This window comes from Giraffa tippelskirchi, chromosome 2 (genome assembly GCF_054371585.1).
Source record: "Giraffa tippelskirchi isolate mGirTip1 chromosome 2, T2T-mGirTip1v1.2.pri, whole genome shotgun sequence".
NCBI lineage: Eukaryota > Metazoa > Chordata > Mammalia > Artiodactyla > Giraffidae > Giraffa > Giraffa tippelskirchi.
The window spans coordinates 24,243,430-24,262,972 of record NC_137276.1 but is presented as its reverse complement, the minus strand read 5'-3'; the positions used below and the strand labels follow the sequence as shown (position 1 = coordinate 24,262,972).

Below are 19,543 nucleotides of genomic sequence, written 5' to 3'. Positions count from 1 at the left end.
TCAAAGAGATGGATGTCTCTGCTTTTTAATACACTGTCTAGGTTTGTCATAGCCTTTCTTCCAAGGACCAAGCGTCTTTTAATTACATGGCTGCAGTCACCATCTGCAGTGATTTTGGAGCCCAAGAAGAGAAAATCTGTCACTGCTTCCACTATTTCCTCTTCTATTTGCCATGAAGTGATGGGACCTGATACCATGATCTTAGTTTTTTGAATGTTGAGTTTCAAGCCACCTTTTTCACTTTCCTCTTTCACCCTCATCAAGAGGCTCTTTAGTTCCTCTTTGCTTTCTGCCATTAAAGTAGTATCATCTGCATATATTTGAAGTTATTGATATTTCTCCCAGCAGTCTTGATTCTAGCTTGTGATTCATCCAGCCCAGCATTTTGCATGCTATAATCTGCATAGAAATTAAATAAGCAGGGTGACAATATATAGCCTTGAAGTACATCCAGTCCGTTGTCCCATGTTCAGTTCTAACTGTTGCTTCTTGACCTGCATACAGCTTTCTTGGGTATCAGGTAAGGTGGTCTGGTATTCCCATCACTTAAAGAATTTTCCACAGTTTGTTGTGATCCACACAGTCAAAGGCTTTAGCATAGTCAGTGAAGCAGAAGTAGACATATTTCAGGAATTTCCTTGCTTTTTTCCTATGCCCCAATACATGCTGGAAACTTAATCTCTGGTTCCTCTGCCTTTTTAAAATCCAGTTTGTACATCTGGAAGTTTTTGGTTCATGTATTGCTGAAGCCTAGCTTGAAGGAATTTGAGCGTTACCTTGGAAGCATGTGAAATGAGCACAATTGTACAGTAGTTTGCACATTCTTTGGCACTGCCTTTCTTTGGGATTGGAATGAAAACTGACCTTTTCCAGGCCTGTGGTCACTGCTGAATTTTCCAAATTGCTGACATATTGGCTGCAGCACTTCAACAGCATCATCTTTTAGGATTTTAAATAGATCAGCTGTAATTCCATCACCTCCACTAGCTTTGTTTGTAGTAATACTTCCTAAAGCCCATTCGATTTCCCCCTCCACTATATCTGGCTCTAGGTGAGTGATCACACTCTTGTGCTTATCTGGACCATTAAGACCTTTTTTGTATAGTTCTTCTGTGTATCCTTGCCACCCTTCTTGATCCCTTTTTTTTCTGTTAGGTCATTGCCTTTACTGTCCTTTATTGTGCCCATTCTTGCATGAAACGTTCCCTTGGTTTCACTTCCTTGGTTATATTTATTCCTATATATTCATATTGAGTTTGCCTGGTGGCTCAGACAGTAAAGAATCTGCCTGCATTGTGAGAGACCAGGGTTCAGGTCCTGCATCAGGAAGATTCCCTGGAGAAGGACATGGAAACACACTACAGTATTCTTGCCTGGAGAATTCCATGGACAGAGGAGCCTGGTGGGCTACAATCCATGGGTTCACAGAGTCAGACACGACTGATTGAATAACACATATATTCATACTAGATCTATGTCCAAAGGAATTGTTTTCTTAATTTTTTAGATAGTTTATTTGTATGTGTATATAAACACAACTGATTTTTGAATGTTGATTTCACATCCTTCTATTTTACTGAATTTATTTATTAGTTTAAGCGTTTTGAGGTGGAGTCTTTAGTGTTTTATATATATAACATATTATCTGCCAACAGTGAAAATTTTACTTCCCCTTTTCTTATTTGAATGCCTTGTATATGCTTTTCTTGTCTAATTGCTCTGGTTGGAATTTCTAGTATGCATTGAAGAGAAGTGGTGAGAATGGGCATCCTTGACTTATTGCTGATATTAGGGGGAAAAAAAGCTATAAGTTTTTCATCATTGAATGTGATGTTAGTTGTGGACTTCTTATATATGGCCTTTATAATGTTGAGGTACATTTCTTCTATACTTAATTTAAGAGCTTTTATCTGGAAAATATGGTAAATTTTGAGAGTGTTTCTTTACCTATTGAAATGATCATACAACTTTTTAACCTTCATTTTGTTAATGTGATGTATCACACTTATTTATTTGCATATATCAGATCATCTTTGCATCTCAAGGAATAAATCCCACTTGGTCATAGTGTATAAGGGTATCTATGTCCTACTGAATTCAATTTGCTAGTATTTTACTAAGGATTTTCCTCTATATTTAGCAGGATTATTGGCTTACGATTTTGTCTTCTTGTTGTAAACTTTTCTGACTTTGTATCACAATAATGCTGGCCTCATAAAAGGAGTTTGTAAGTGGTTTCTCCTTTTAAGCTGAAGAGGTAAATAGACAGAAATACAACAACAGTAAGGACTTCAATACTCCACTTTCATACCCATCTGTATGAAATTGATCTAACAGACATGCACAAAATATCCCTTCATGCAGCGGCAGAATACACAATCCTCTTTAGCAAGCATGGAACATTTTTCAGAACAGATAAAATGTTAGACCACAGAACAAATTTTAACAGATTAAGAAGATTTATATTTTATTAAATCATATTTCTGACTATAATAATATAAAAATAGAAGCCAATAACAGAAAGGTAATTGGAAAATTCAAAAATATTTAATAATAAACAATACATATAACTGATTCTCAAATGCATTACACTAAGTGAAAGATGTTGGACTTGAGTGTGAGCATAATGTACAATTTTACATATATGACATTAGGAAAAGCAAAACTATAGGATGTAAAACATATTAGTCATTTTTAGAGTTGAAAGTTAAGTAGGAAAGTAAGTATAAAAGGAAACAATGAAAATTTAGAGACAGTAGGAGTGTTTTATGTCTTGATGGTTACCAGGCTATTTGTAGAATTAACTGAGTTGTAATATGAAAAGCATGAATTTTACAATATGTAAATTTTATCTTGGTAAATCTTACTTAAATGCACACACAATTATACAGTTACTGGACACTGTACTCAGGATTTCTAATTTAGTAGATATGTACTTAATCACTCAGTCATGTCTGACTCTTTTCGACTCCATGGATTGTAGCCCACCAGGCTCCTCTGTCCATGGAATTCTCCAGGAAAGAATACTGGAGTGAGCTGCCATATCCTCCTCCAGGGGATCTTTCTTACCCAAGAATCGAACCCAGTTCTCCCACATTGCAGGTGGATTCTTTACCATCTGAGCCACCAGGGAAGCCCCTTAGTGGATATGAGTGGAGCTCAAATTTTCCATTTCTACTAAGTGGCTTGATGATACTGATGCTCCTGGTCTGAGGTCACACTTTGAGAACCATAACCTTAGACTAATGCTCCTGAGAATTAACTATATGCTGAATGATCAGAAGCACTCTTAAAATATGTACACTGATTTAGGGAGCCTGAAATTCTGTTTATCCAACAAGTTCTACTACTGTTGGTCCTTGTGCTGTTGGCACATTATATATAAGGTCTTAGGTATTTTGGGCCTGTTATCCTAAATTCCTAATGGAAACTGAGGTACATACAATGCTAATAACAACCACTGAGTGAGAAATCAAGGACTGACATCTAATTTTGTGACTGATAGTGTAATGTGTTTGGCTGATGTGAGGACAATTACAAAGAATATTAAAACTATCACACAATTGCACTCATCCCATACGCTAGCAAAGTAATGCTCAAAATTCTCCAACCTAGGCTTCAAAAGTATGTGAACTGAGAACTCCCAGATGTTCAGGCTGGATTTAGAAAAGGCAGAGGAATCAGAGATCAAATTGCCAACAGGCGTTGGATCATAGAAAAAGCAAGAGAATTCCAGAAAAACATCTACTTCTGCTTCATTTACTACACTAAAGCTTTGACTCTGTGGATCAAAATAAACTGTGGAAAATTCTTCAAGAGATGGGGATACCAGACCATCTTACCTGCCTCCTTAGAAACCTGTATGCAGATCAAGAAGCAACAGTTAGAACCGGACATGGAACAATGGACTGGTTCAAAGTTGGGAAAGGAGTACATAAAGGCTGTATATTGTCACCCTGCTTATTTAACTTACATGTAGAGTACATCATGCGAAATGCTGGCACAGATGACATCATCCTTAGGGAAGAAAGCAAAGAGGAACTGAAGAGTCTCTTGATGAAGGTGAAAGATGAGAGTGAAAAACCTTGCTTAAAATTCAACATTCAAAACGGCAAGATCATGGCATCTGGTTCCATCACTTCAAGGCGAATGGATGAGAAAACAATGGAAACAGTGACAGTCTTTATTTTATTGGGCTCCAAAATCACTGTAGATGGTGACTGCAGTCATGAAATTAAAACACGCTTGGTCCTTGGAAGAAAAGCTGTGACCAACCTAGACAGTGTATTAAAAAGCAGAGACATTACTTTGCTGACAAAGGTTCATATAGTCAAAGCTATGGTTTTTCCAGTCATGTATGAATGTGAGAATTGGACCATAAAAAAGGCTGAGCACCAAAGAATTGATGCTTTTGAACTGTGGTGTTGGAGAAGATGCTTGAGAGTCCCCTTGGACTGCAAGGAGATCAAACCAGAGTGAATCCTAAAGGAAATCAACCCTGAATATTCATTGGAAGGACTGATGTTGAACCTGAAGCTCCAATACTTTGGCCACCTAATGAGAAGAGCTGACTCACTGGAAAAAAACCTGATGCTGGGAAAGACTGAAGGCAGGAGGAGATGGGGATGACAGAATGAGATGGATGGATGGCATCAGTGACTCAATGGACATGACTTTGAGCAAACTCCGGGAGATAGTGAAGGACAGGGAAGCCTGGCATGCTGCAGTCCATGGGGTTGAAAAGAGTCAGCCACAATTGAGAGACTGAACAACAACAGAGGATAATTACAAATTTAAAACAAAACGCTTAATTCTATTTGTTGAAAGTAAGAAAATAGACTTCATCTCACTCTCTTTTCTTGAACTGGTGGTGTTAGTTGCTCAGTTGTGTCAGACTCTTTGCAACCCTGTGGACTGGGTCTTGTTTAGCTCTTCTGTCCATGGGATTTTCCAGGCAAGAATAGTGGAGTGTGTTGCCATTTCCTTCTCAAGGGATCTTCAAGCTTGTAATGGAAAACTCTTTTCTGGTTGAAATATACTGTAAATGTTTTTAAAAAGCTAATTAATCCTCTCACCAGCTTTAGGATCCAGAAATGTCTTTTCAAAGATTTAGCAATAACATCTTTCAAATGTGACCATCAAAGAAGGTAGCACCCTTACTTCCCAGTTTCTATGTGATAAAGGCGTAGTAGCCCACCTTTTGCAGGGCTGAAGTGTTTTTCCTAAACTACTTTCTGCATAAACATGCAAGAGAAAGCCATGTAGCTAATATAGATGGCCACCCCAACTACAAAGTGGATCTAGGATAAACTATGAGTGATAAACATAGCACTGTCAAGGCTTCTTACTTGGGACTAATTATTGTTTATCTTGAGAGCATGTATGCAATGGGTTGTTATCTGCTTGACTATATAAAAAGGTGAGATTTTTTTCCTCCGTCTTGTCAATCTCTTTATTAAATTGCCTGTAATGCACATCTGGCTTAATGTTTATTCAATATATATATTTTTTCTTTTGAAAACCTCTTTGAGGAGAGTGGTTTTCTGAATTGGAAGGAGATACTATTTTTAATTAAATATCTCTAACACTGACTATTTCCTTCCTGTTTATCAATAAAAACCCTACTGATAGATACTTCTCCATGAAAGTGGAGACAATATACTAAGGGAGAAAGAAAAAATTGAAAAAGGAGAAAGATATCAGAAAATGTACCTTAGTAATTTTCACTAAGTAAGTAAAATAATTAACAAATAAATAAGCAGAAGAATATACATACATACAAGCCCAAACTGGCATGGGCAGAGAAAACAAAATAGCCCTCACATTTTACAGAGCACAGTGAGCAAAACAGGTCGCTTTAAAGTCGTGTGTTTCCCATACCTTCATATATTTAATTCCCTACAGGAGATAAGAGATAGTGAAATGGAGTGGGAGAATGACCCCCAGATTTATTACAGCAATCACTTCATGCTTCCCAATATGGCAGCCAAAATATAAGCACACAATAATTTCAAAGACTCTCAATTTGGGAAAGCAGGTATTTACTCTTTTAAAAAGTTCTCGTATTAGATATTTTTTTCTTCCTTCTCCTGCCTCAGGAACTGTCAAGAAGGTCTAATTAGTACACTTTGTTCTATCACTGGACGGTGTAGACTCTGACTGATGTATACTGAAATATGGATTGGACTTTTCAAAGTGAAAATTCCAATAAGAAGCTAATACAGTTCCTGTGGATATTTTTTTGACAATGTCCTTTTAGAAACTCCTTGAAGAAGACTGTTTCTGAACAAAAAGACATGATGAATCATTCCAAACTGCAAAGACTGCAGCTTACAGAGAAATGTGGGCTAATAATATTATAATTCAATGAAAATACTATTTTTTTTTATTTCAAGGACAGAAATATTAGATTATGTCCCCAAAAAGTATCTAAAATGAATATTATTATCAGTAATATCTTAGAATTTTACTAACTTCACACTGAAAGAGCAAAGATTTATAACAAAGCTGTAATCTTACAGAAATACAATAAAGTTAACACACAAATGAACAGTTTATTAAAGAAAGAACACCAAATTGTAGAAACATTTCAAACATAAAAAGTTAACTGAGAGACTTACCTGAGTTACACTGCTCAACTCTTTCCCCAACATCAAACAATTACATCTTGACCACTGCTCTGCACAATTGCCTGTGGCACAGTCCAGGCTACTTGGGGGTATTCACAAATCCCTTTACAATCTGGCTCCCATCTTTCCATTTGGCCTTATCTCCAAAACTTGGATGCTTTACCAGGGGTTCTCAAACTTCATCATGGCTCAGAATTACCTGAACTCTTTGTAAAAACACAGATTCCTTCTTGATGGTAGTCTTTCTGACAGGTGTGAGGTGATATCTCCTTGTGGTTTTGATTCCGTTTACCTGATGATTAACAATACTGAGCATCTTTTTATGTGTCTGTTGGCCATGTGGATTTTCTCTTTGAAAAAATGTCTAGTCAAGTCTTCTGCCCATTTTTATTTCTTTTTATGTTATAAGGGTTTGAAGTTTATAGAGGTATACCTGCCAAATGTTTTAATGCTTACAAAGGAAAGAATCCAGGGTCTTGCTTGGAAGAACTAACTTGAGGTGACTGATGAAACAGCAGAACACTCTAATATGCTAAAAATATGAATTCTCTTCAGCCACTTATTGTAAGTGAAATATCTGCATGATAGATAATACTGATTGGGAAATATGAAGTATGTCTGAGAACGAGCAAGCTTTCTAAGCTTTCTCCTCCCCTGACTTAGATCATTAGCCTCACACATCCCCCAGTATAGCTGTAGGATAGCCCACATGAGAAAATGTGAATTCTCTAGAGAGGTTCTGAATCACTATACTTAAATGGTTGAGGGAGGAGAGGAAAGAAAAGAGACCACATCTTCAGTGCTCGCTGCCTTATAAGAAAATTAGCTTTTCCTAATTGAGAAAAATGTCCAAGTATTCACCCACAGTGGGCAGTTTATAGGTGAAGAAGTAAGGTATTAATAGACGTGGAGGGCTAAGCCATATATGTTGGTCTCTGGAAGTTCCTACACATGGAAACAGTTTGGAGGAGAAGAACACTCTCCCAACGCTAGTTGATAATTATCCCTTGCGCCAGTTTCTAGCTTTGAAGCATATGTTTGGCTACTGATGTTGAGAGTACAATGAAAGTCAGTTGCTCTCATTTATGTGACTGTAGCACTATGATTCTCATGCCGTGTTGATTAGTAATGTGCATTGATCTCTGGGAGTAGGCTGAACCTGGATCTCGTGACATATGCAGAGCAGCGCATGACTGAGCTCATTCAGCAATAAATAGCCCTTGGAAACTCCCTTTATGTTTATTTTCATCATTTGGGTTCCACTTGATGTTTCTCTTTTTTTGCCCGTCTTTTCATCATTGTAGGCAACAAAGCCCCAAGGGAGCATCTAAAGAGCTTCATAAGGAAAGGAAAGTTTTCTCAGAATGTAGAAATGAGAGCTATACATCAGAAGTTGTGAGTTCTCGGAATTGACCTGCCAGTAAATGGAGGTATTCCATTTGTCATCAATGTGCATTTCATGCAGATATAGCATTCAAGGGGAAACAGAATCATTTGGCAGAGCTCTTGGATTTGTTTACTGACTTTATATCTTCATTTTCTCTCTCTCTCCTACCCCTTCTGGGGAAATCAGCTTACAAGCTCTCTGCTTCCAAGAACTAAAGTTAGGCCCAAGTGTACAAGTGCTAAAATTGTTTACTTTCATTTATTTTTATTTAAATCAATATGTAAACCGAGTAATGGCAGTGTTTGCTATTTCAATACAACTATTTCACTCCACTGGCCATTGCCAATTTTATTTTTCCTCCAGTGTCAAAGATGATATTGGTCAGTAGGGTAGTTTAGATTATGAAGTCTACCCCCAACCCAGTGAAGTTTCTTTCTTCTCAAGAGTGAAATCTAGAATTTTGTGGTTTACCTGAATTTTTAGAAGACCGAGAGCTGTAGTAAAAAAACAAACAGACAAAGAAAACAAGGCTTTACTGGCTATAGGAGGAAAACATCTAATTTTAGTGACATCTTGGCAACTTGGCAGGTATGGTATTTTTGGTAACATCTGGCATCTCATGAAAAATTCCAAATTTTTGGCCAGGAATTCAGTGCCCTTTATAACTAAGCTTATCCCCTCTTTTCATCCTTATTCATCTTTTTTCTCCAGCTTATCTTTGTGGATATACTTGCCACTCCCCAAACACAGCAGGTCATTTGACTTCCCAGTGTATTGGTGTATATACTGTTCTTAGAAAAATCTGAATCCCTTCTGTCTCATGTCCACTTAGCACACTTCAATGCAATCTTTAGTGCCCAGTTCAGTGTTAATTACCGCTTTCTTCCTGTATAAAATTTCCCATTCCCTCTCATCTTCAGGTAAACTTGATTTTTACTTTAGTTAGCTTTCCTAAAATTATCATTTATCTTTATAATAACTTTGCTTGTGTGATAGAAAGGTGTACATCTCTGAAAAGTGTACATCTCTTCTTTCAGTAGATTATGAGCTCTGCAAGGACAGGTACATTGTCTTCTTAATCTCTTCTCCTTGCAGTAAAGCACATTTCCTGACACAGAGCATATATTCAATATAGGTTTGTTGAATTAAATCAAACACAAAACAGTGTCATATAAAATAGTGCATGGACAGGTGAATAATCACTGCTGAGATAGATACACAGATTTTTAAATCACAAGAGGGTCAGTCACTTCACAAAGGCTATTTGGCAAAGTACTATATCAATCAGGGACCTATTTTCAATTGGATGGTGATAGATTTACTTTTTGGCTATAAGGATATGAAATACGTTGTATGTACAATTTATTGTTTCATAAAAACTGAAGCCCAAATTCCCTGACAACAAATGACACATTTGCAGAGCATCAAATGGACTAATATGAAGGATGCTTACAGTGAAATACTTCAATGCAGGTAATGTTATTGGGAAACTTTTGTCAGTTGAAAAATTCCAGAACTAACATAAATGTACTTTTAGATTTGTCCCAACTTTTAGAGTAGAGAAAATGTGTTGCAGTTTAGGCTGAACAGAGAATTACAATTATACTCTATGCAAAGGAGATAAAATTCAAGTTTTCCTATGAAGGTCCACCAATCATCAAAATTCCCATATCATCCAGAGGGGGAATATAGTAATGTTTTAATCTCAAAGGATATAGTGAAAGAACTTAGTGAATAACTTTATATGTTGTACATCCTACCTGACTTTCCATCTTCCCAGTGAAATTTCTGTCCCTTGCTCCCGCTCCATGGTATCAATCCTTCCTCTCCTAAAAGGGGGGAAAATACTTACACTTTTGCCTCAGAATCTGCTTTGGAGAATTTCTTCTTTTAAATTTTTGTTTGTTTTTATACCTTACTAGCTCCTTCACTTGAATCTGTTCTCAACCTGTTAAAGGAGATGTTTTCAACTTTTTCAAAATCACAACTCCCACCAAGGTCTTACCTAAGGGTGCCCTTACTCAGGGTTGTGCTCATCACTGAGATGAAACTGACAGGTGTGTCCTTTCTTTCCCGAGATTGGACCCTGTTCAGGTTGCCCTATGATGCTGAGTTAACTCTTGTACTTAGATTAGATTCTAGATGAGTTATAGGAAACTTCAGTTTTGATGAGAAATTGTTATCCACAGGAGGTTTGCAAAAATCTGCCTGCAATGCGGGAGACTGGGTTTGATCCCTGGGTCAGGAAGATCCCCTGGAGAAGGAAATGGCAACCCATTCCAATGTTCTTGCCTAGAAAATCCCATGGACAGAGGAGACTGGCAGGCTATATAGTCCATGGGGTCACAAGAGTCGGACACAACTTAGTAACTAAACCACCACTACCATGAGGTCTTCCTAGTTACTGTGACATCAAAAATGTTTTGTATTGGATGATTCTTAGAACAGTTTGTTAGAATGTATACCTTAGGATTCTTCTATTTGAAAGAAATATATAAGGCATCTCGTGTATTTCCTTTGTTCTTGGTGGGACTGTATTAAAGCACTATAGATACCTTTAGTTCAAGATGAAATAGATCTCCAAATGTGACAACTGTCATCTTTCTTATTAAATTGTGTTTACAGCTCAGTTCAGTCGCTCAGTGGTGTCCAACTCTTTGCGACCCCATGAACACAGCACAGCAGGCCTCCCTGTCCATCACCAACTCCCGGAGTTTACCCATACCCATGTCAATTGAGAAGGTGATGCCATCCAACCATCTCATCCTCTGTTGTCCCCTTCTCTTCCTGCCCCCAATCTTTCTCAGCATCAGGGTGTTTTCCAATGAGTTGACTGACTCAACGTCAGTTCTTCCAATGAACACCCAGGACTAATCTCCTTTAGGATGGACTGGTTGGATCTCCTTGCAGTTCAAGGGACTCTCAAGAGTCTTCTCCAACACCACAGTTCAAAAGCATCAATTCTTCTGTGCTCAGCTTTCTTTATAGTCCAAATCTCACATCCATACATGACTACTGGAAAATCCATAGCCTTGACCAGATGGACCTTTGTTGACAAAGTAATGTCTCTGCTTTTTAATATGCTGTCTAGGTTGGTCATAACTTTCCTTCCAAGGAGTACACGTCTTTAAATTTCATGGCTGCAGTCACCATCTGTGGTGATTTTGGAGCCCAGAAAAATAAAATCAGCCACTGTTTACACTGTTTCCCCATCCATTTGCCATGAACTGATGGGACCGAATGCCATGATCTTAGTTTTCTGAATGTTGAGCTTTAAGCCAACTTTTTCACTCTCCTCTTTCACTTTCATCAAGAGGCTCCTTAGTTCTTCTTCACTTTCTGCCATAAGGGTGGTGTCATCTGCATATCTGAGGCTATTGATACAAAAGCTCATTTCTTTGAAATGTTAATGTATATAGAAATAGAAATATTCAATTTAGCAGCACTTTGACATTTTGTTTTTGTTGTTAATGACATCTGTAGTAAAATAGCAACAACAAAAACAACAACAAGCGTCCTAAGGGTGGGGAAAGGGCAGGTACTCTCCTCTCCTCAACTAAGACCCCCATCTCCTTTTCCTCAAGGGAACTGAGATAAGACATTATGTGTTAAAGACTGAGCTCTTCCTAATCCTGAAAAGAAAGGGAAAAAAAATCAATCATTAATGATTCAGGTGTTGGTTCAAATGAGAAAATATTAAGAGAGTAGAAAAGAATGGGTCTTTTTTGAGAAGGGATACAATTGTATAATAGGGAACACTTAAGCGAATGGGAGGAAAAAAAATTTCAGCAATTTAACTTTCTGATTGGAAGTAGAGGTTATATGGGACTGAAATAGGTGGGCTGGGAACTTTCAAGGGTGAAGTTACCGAGTGTTATTTCATTTTAAATTCCTGCCAGCAGTGCATGAGAGTTTCTATTGGTACACAGCATAGTACCATGGTATTTGTATTTGTATTCTTTTTAATTTTAGACATATAATGGACTTGCAGTTGCATCTCATGGTTGCTGTTTCTCGAATGATTACCAATGCTGAGTATTTTTTCATGTGCTTCTCTGGTGCCCAAATATCCTATTTGGTGAAGTATCTATTCAAATCATTTGCACATGTTTTCATTGGATTGTCTTCTTATTTTCTAGTCAAAGATACCTTCATATATATGTATATATATATATATAATTTATATATAAATTTGTATTTACATTTATATTTATAAATTTATATTTATATATATAACATATATATATAAATGTTAGAAATAACTCCTTTGTCAGATATGTTTTATATTTTTTCTTGCTCTTTCAATTCTTTAATGGTGTTTTTATTATATTTGTGCAGAAAAACATGTAAAGTATGGTTAGGAACTGTGAAATATGATGTTTAAAGCAGGATAATATTAACTCTAAGTAGACTTTAGTAAGTTAAAAATGCATATTTTTAGCCCTAGGACAATCACACACACAAAAAGAAAGAAATTATAGCTAAAATTCCAATAAAGAAAATAAAATGAAACATTAAAAAATGTTTGATTATCACCTTGAAAACTCAGAAAATGAGAAACAAATAAGAGGTAGCATTAAAGAAAATAATAAAATGTTGACTGAAACCTAACTATGTCAATAATTATATTAAGTGTTGATTTAAGAAAGATTATAATCTTAAGGTGAAGATTATTGAACTGGGTAAAAGTAAAAAAGCAAGACCAAAAAACAGATGTGTTTCTAAGAGATACATTTTAAGTAGAAAGAGACAGACAGGTTGTAATGATGAAAAATATATACCTGCTCTCCGTACACAAAGTATATATCAATATCAGACAAAGTAGACTTCAGGATAAAAATATGACTAATCATAGGAAATATTATTTCACTAATGATAAAAGAATGAGAAATCTGGATGATATAAGATTTTAATTGTATTTACATCTAATAACAGATCCTCAAAGTAGAAACTGACAGAAACTAAATGGAGAAACAAGTTAAAAACCATAATGAGCAATTTTAACCCTTCTCTCTCAGTAATTAATAGAATAACTTGAAAACTATCAGTAGAAAATAGAGGAATTCTGGGTCATATTATCAACCAATTTTACCTAGTTGGTATTTACAGAACAATATACCCAACAAATGTAGAATACATAGTTCATTTTAGTGTACCTGGAACATTAGCCAATATAGTCTATATAATGAATCTTAAACCTCAAAAATTGAAATACTACAAGGTATGCTGCTGTGCTGCTGCTGCTGCTAAGTCGCTTCAGTCGTGTCCGACTCTGTGCGACTCCATAGACGGCAGCCCACCAGGCTCCGCTGTCCCTGGGATTCTCCAGGCAAGAACACTGAAGTGGGTTGCCATTTCCTTCTCCAGTGCATGAAAGGGAAAAGTGAAAGTGAAGTCGCTCAGTCGTGTCCGACTCTTAGCGACCCCATGGACTGTAGCCTACCAGGCTCCTTCATCCATGGGATTTTCCAGGCAAGAGTACGGGAGTGGGGTGCCATTGCCGTCTCCGACTATAAGATATGATCTCCATCTAAAACTTCACAAAACTAGAAATCAGTAACATATAAGAGATATGTACATGTGTGTGTATATATATGTATCTATATCTATATAAATTTTAATACTTGCAAGTTATTCAACAGATTTATAAATAATAAATGAGAGAAAAATAAAGATTAGAAAATGATTAAAATGGATGATAATATAATGCAGTATATCAACAATTTTTTAATTGAAAATATTATGTTGTTGTTGTTTAGTTGCTAAGTTGTGTCTAACTCTTTGTTATCCCATGGACTATAGCCCCCCAGGCTCCTCTGTCCATGAGATTTCCCGGGTAGCAATACTGGAGTGGGTTGCCATTTCCTTCTCCAGATGATTTTCCCAACCCGAGGACTGAATCCACATCTCCTGCACTGGCAGGTGGATTCTTTACCACTGAACCACCAGGGAATTACTATAGTGCTGAAACTACCATAGTGCAGAAAGAAAAAAAATATAGTTCTAAAGAGTAAATCAATCGTTTATATTTTCTGAATAGAGAGCATGAAAATAAGAGAGCAAATTAAACCTGAGATAAGTAGAATACAAGAAATAATAAAGACAATCATAAATCAATAAAATGAAAAAGGTCAAAGAGTAAAAAGATTCAAGACATTATTATTTGAAACTATTACTAAATAAAATTGACATTTAGAATTCTCAATGAAAAGAAAACCCAAGGAACCTTAAGAAAACCCTAGGGATCACTGTGAGACAAGTCCCGCCAAGTCAGCCTGGATCTTTTCTGGTGTATTATAATATTTTTTAAGTGCTATGACTATTGTGTGCTAATCATAAGTCCCATTTCATCCTCAGTTCTCTTTGCTAGGAGTCTGTGGGGATGAAGTTTTGATCACTGTAGCATCCACTATAATTGTAGCCAAACCAAATGCATTAGGGTTTATGTTACTCTGGGCAAGACTGACCAGGAATCTTCTTAATATTTTAGACTGTATTTAGTCCTCTTTGTGAGCAGTAGGTCATTTTTTAGGATTCAAAAAACCGTGATCATTGTTTCAAGTGTAATGCCAACCCCTCAATCTAGTTAGCCGGTTATTGTGTTAGTTGCACCCAATGGATTTATGGATTTTTAAAGCTCTTCTCATCTCCTAGGCAGCAGCATCTCCTACTCTAGTTCTAGTTTTCTAGAGCTAGGTTTAATAAGAAATCTAAAGGAAACGAGGTTCACTGGTAAGCTTTCATATCATTGCGTTGCATACCAGCTTATACACACAATTGCAACAGGTTCCTTTTTCATCTCCAGGAAAGCTGTTGTCTTATAAAGTGCTCGGTTTCAACAGTTGCATTTTCCTCTACATTTGAGTCAATTTTCATAATGCCTTTGAATATATATAAGAAAATCTGATCAAGCTCTCAGATTTCTGTGATGATCTGTGTTCATAGGTACACTGAAGTTTCCATGAATACTCAATTTATTCCTGACAGGAGATTTATTCAGTGTCATCAACTAAAATAGAACATATTTTGCCAGCCTTACCCAATTACATCAGTAATACTCCACTCCATGCACCGAACAAATCTATTTTCTGATTTTGCAGAAAGGCATATGTCACTTAGAGACAAAAATTCATAAAACTCTCAACTTTCTGAATCTAATTCAGTGTCTCTCTAAATTGTATTTGGGACAGTCTCATGGGGAATGCATAAGTGTAAAAACAGACTGGAAATAGGAAGGGATTTCTATGAGTCCTTTCTATTGTTATGTTCTGTCTGTAATTATTTTCTTAGAGTTTTTTTTTTTTTTTTCATTTCCGTTCACCACATAAAGTCCCCTAATTTGGAATTCCATGCGCATATGTGTATATAGTTGGTGACTCTCAGAAGTACAATCTTTAAAAGTAGACCAAGTTATGGATTGTTAGAGTTAGATGAGCCCCTGGAGGCTAGTTGACCAACTCTTGGCGTTTCTGAGATGAGAAACAAAGGTCTGGAGAATTAGGGATTCATCTAACCAGTACTGCAAAGATAAAAGCAGAGTTGATATAAAAATCAGAGGAGCACCCTAATAAAAAATAATGATGTTGAAGATCATAATATTTGCCAGGGATGTTGTAACCACATTAAGTATATAATTATTAAGTACTATAATGTAGTTTTATTATTCCTATTATTATTTCATTTTAAATCTCACAATAATCCTATGAAAAAATACCATAAATGTGCCAAGCATATAGATGGAAAATAAAATCCTGGAGCTTAAAAGTGTTGTGGGATGTGCCCAAACCATATGGGTGAAGTGAAGCAGGGAGTAAAGCTAAGGCTGCATTCTTCCCAAGTCTGAGTTCCTAATCACTCACTCTACCTAATTCCTTCTTCTCTGCTCTAATGTTTCTCCCTGTGTTTCCTCACCTAAGTCCTCTAATCACACCTAAGCAGAAGCAAGCCAGGATCAGTTGTCCTCCCTACATTGACTCCCTGTCTTGCTCGGCTCTCTCTTGTGCTAAGTGAAGCTTCAAAATGCAGTACATTTTCTGAAAAAACGGCAGTATGAGTCAACACCACGCTGTGCTGTGCAGGGATGTCCTGCCTTTCTCTAGTGACTCGCAGTGGACCTCATTTCCTTATGAGTTAATACAGGCTTCATTCAAGGAGCCCCAGAAATCCCTTAAAGCTCAGATCATAAAATCCCAAGAAACATTTAGAGATGAAGCAAGACAAGGAGCCTGGTGGCATCATGGCAAACTCGCTTATATGCCTGGAAAATAACCAGTATTGTGGAAGGAGTTACTATGAGAATAAATTTTCTTGATGGGAATTGAGCTGAGCTGTTTCTTTCATATTTTGTTCAATTCCCAATTTTGAATTCATAGTCCCCATGGACATATGGTGCACAGAGATGCTGAGAGGATTGTAACCTGATTCTGTTGTTCCAGAAATTTGTCCGAGGGACACTGCATCTGATTTACATCTTGCAGTAGTTGGCAGTGTGGAAGGTAGTCAAAGAGAAGCTAGGAATCATTGACTTTGCATATTTTATGAAAAAAAAACTGAACTCGTTAAATTTCTCATATTAATGTAAAGAATACAAGTGGAAATAAAAGGCATATCTATCTCTATTTTTCCAAAAAATAAATACCTTTAAAATGTATGTATAAAGTGGAATGATAACTTTATTTTTCAAGATTTTTCCCCTGACTGCATGTAAGAAATATCCTTCCCCCCGACCCTTTCAAATTACAAGGATGTCTTCTCTCTGCCAGTGTGAATCATGCAGAAGCCCTGTGCTGCTCTCACAGAATTAATTAATCTTTGACATTCTCCTTTCAAAATGCACAGTATTTCATATTTAAGGTTCCTCATGGGTTTCTACAGTAGGGTACATGTTTTTATGTTTGACACAAAAAAAATTATCTGCCCAACAAATGTTAACTTCTTTATTAGTGTGATGTTGCTGAATATACCAATTGTTGTTCTTGTGAGACTTTCAGTCCCATGATGCTGAATCAAATAGTTCATATTAGCGTCAGATAAAATATTCAAACATGTACCAACCTCCCCAAATTCCCAAATTCAGCCCATCATTAGTTGCAAAGCACCTGTCACTTCTGATGAGTTCATTTAAATGTTAAATGCATTTGTTATCTTGAATACTTCACCCAATGAAGTCAGTGGGGCGTTTTACTTCAAATATGCATGAAGGCATTGTTTTCAATGAACATTATATGAACCATGAAGGAAATAAAATATGCAGGACCCACAGACATGGTGTATTAATATTCCCTGGTTTTTTATTCATGTTAAGTGTTTCCTTGGGGGATTTTAGTTTTCTCTGCCTAATGTAGGAGATCCATCAGCCTCATTGTAAGCCATTTAAAACTACTGTGTAAAACTTTTTTTTGTCTCTTTAAATGAAGCTTGATCCAAAAGCTAATACTAAAGTCATTTTGATACTTAAAAATCTCTCACCAGCTAAAAGACACTGATTATTCTCAATTTTCATGTAGTTGATCTAGACTGTAAGAGAAATGTGATTTTGCCACTACTGTCCTAATCATGATTGAATCAATCCCTTAGGTATGTATAAGGGTTCTTTTAGTACTTCTAAGAGTAAACAAAAAAAGTTCTGAAATCTAAATTATGATTACTGTAAAAACTATTACTTGATATAAAACACCTCTCCTTTGTCTCTACTTACTAAAAGAGAACTTAAAATGAACCATCATAATTTAAACATGAATCTATAAGGGAAAAATGAAGATAAATTCCCTGAACATGTTGTTTATATTTTTTTCTTATAAAAGCCATTCAGAAGCAGCAAGCCTTTCTCTCCTGATATGCTCAGTGTCTCTACTATAACTTTCTCAGACCCTTATGCATAACTGTTTTAGCCATCATCACATCACATTGTAGTATTTCATGCATTTGTCTGTCATCCCAAGTAGGCCCCATGAGAAACCAGAGTTTACTTAACTCTGGATCTCCAGAGCCCAGTATAATATATAGCAGGGTCTAAAATTGGTAAATACTGGAAGAAAAGGGCAAATGAAGAGGGGAAAAGAAGGTAGGGAGGGAAAAAAGAAAGGGGGTACAGAGAAAGAGAGGACATCAGTTGGCAGTTTATGTAGAGAAAAGGAATTCCAAGTTTTAAGAAAATTAAAAATACTAAAACACATCACTGTAGTAAACTGATTTAATATATTAGTAGATAGTTTCCTATTACAAAACAAAACATTCAGGCTGATTCTAACATTCGCTGGTTTCCAGTGAAGGCTGTCAGATTTGCTGACTTTAGGTCCAATTATTAATTTTAATAGTGAATGAGATTAGTGGTGTTCATAAATTAACAATAAAACCAAATTTCTTAGTTGGAATTTGGTTAGTTTTAAATCAAGACAAAAATGTTGCAAATGTGAACTGACATCAGCATAATGTTTTTGCTTGACTTATCTTTATTTCAGTGTATATTTACTTTTAAAACTACACAATATTACATGTCAATGTAAGAAATGTAGAAAATGTGATGAGCAAATATAAAAGAAAAAGATAGCCCCGGGCTCACCACTAAAACACAACCACTCAATATTTTACTGAAAAATCCCTCCAAATCTTCATTTCTGTATGTGTGTGTATGTTTACTTAGAAATTTTAAAAGGCATTATATATGGAAAACACTTTTGAAATATGATTAATAATATATTAATATATATTAATAATTAATGATCTATTGCCATTTATTTAATTAATAATATATTGCCATCAAGAAATATATGTCTCTGATTCCAAGTACCAATGGAATAGCTTCACTAACCTTCCCACAGATAACATTTATATAATCTAGCAAAAAATGCACAGCACAGTACTTAAGGCTGAAACTTTAGTGTTTACTACCTGTGTTAGTCTCCACAGTCTGCCAATGAAAATAGCCATTTTCATCACTCACAAGTTCTAGTTTGCATAACACATTCAGTTCAGTTCAGTCGTGGCCGACTCTGCGACCCCAGGCTTCCCTGTCCATCACCAACTCCTGGGAACTTGCTCCAACTCATGTCTGTCAAGTCGGTGATGCCATCCAACCATCTCATCCTCTGTCATCCCCTTCTCCTCCTGCCTTCAATCTTTCGCAGCATCAGGGTCTTTTCCAATGAGTCAGAAAACACACTAGAAGATAGTTTAACAAAGTTCTCTGTGATTTTATAAGGACTCTATTTTCTCCTGTTTCCAGTAACGTGTTCCTCATGTCCATCTGATATCATACCGGAATTGCCTTTAATGTCCATATTTCTAGCATTCACCTCAAGACTCTTCTAGACTATACCCATGACTGAGTGGCAAAGTTGCATCTACATTTTTAGGTATTTGTTACAAAACATCCCTCTTCTTAGGAGTTTCTAGGGTGACTCAGTGGTAAAGGGGCTTTCCTGGTGGCTCAGATGGTAACGAATCTGCCTGCAGTGCAGGAGACCTAGGTTTGATCCCTGGGTCTGGGAAGATCTCCTGGAGGAGGAAATGAAGTGAAGGCATGAGT

At 36.5% G+C, this 19,543-nt stretch overlaps 1 protein-coding gene and 1 long non-coding RNA gene across 4 annotated transcripts in view; one reads left to right on the top strand and one right to left on the bottom strand.

Moving 5' to 3' along the window:
* The window catches only part of LOC145539478 (uncharacterized), a 702,259-nt gene that overhangs the window by 631,451 nt on the left and 51,265 nt on the right, over window positions 1–19,543 (top strand). The gene's annotated exons all lie outside the window — the stretch shown is intronic.
* Window positions 1,982–10,381, bottom strand: LOC145539480 (uncharacterized). The gene is made up of 6 exons (XR_014077856.1): window positions 10,309–10,381; window positions 9,931–9,964; window positions 9,777–9,845; window positions 4,851–5,038; window positions 3,974–4,275; window positions 1,982–2,249 (listed from the first exon to the last, which is right to left on the bottom strand). It is a non-coding gene; the product is annotated as an uncharacterized LOC145539480 (long non-coding RNA).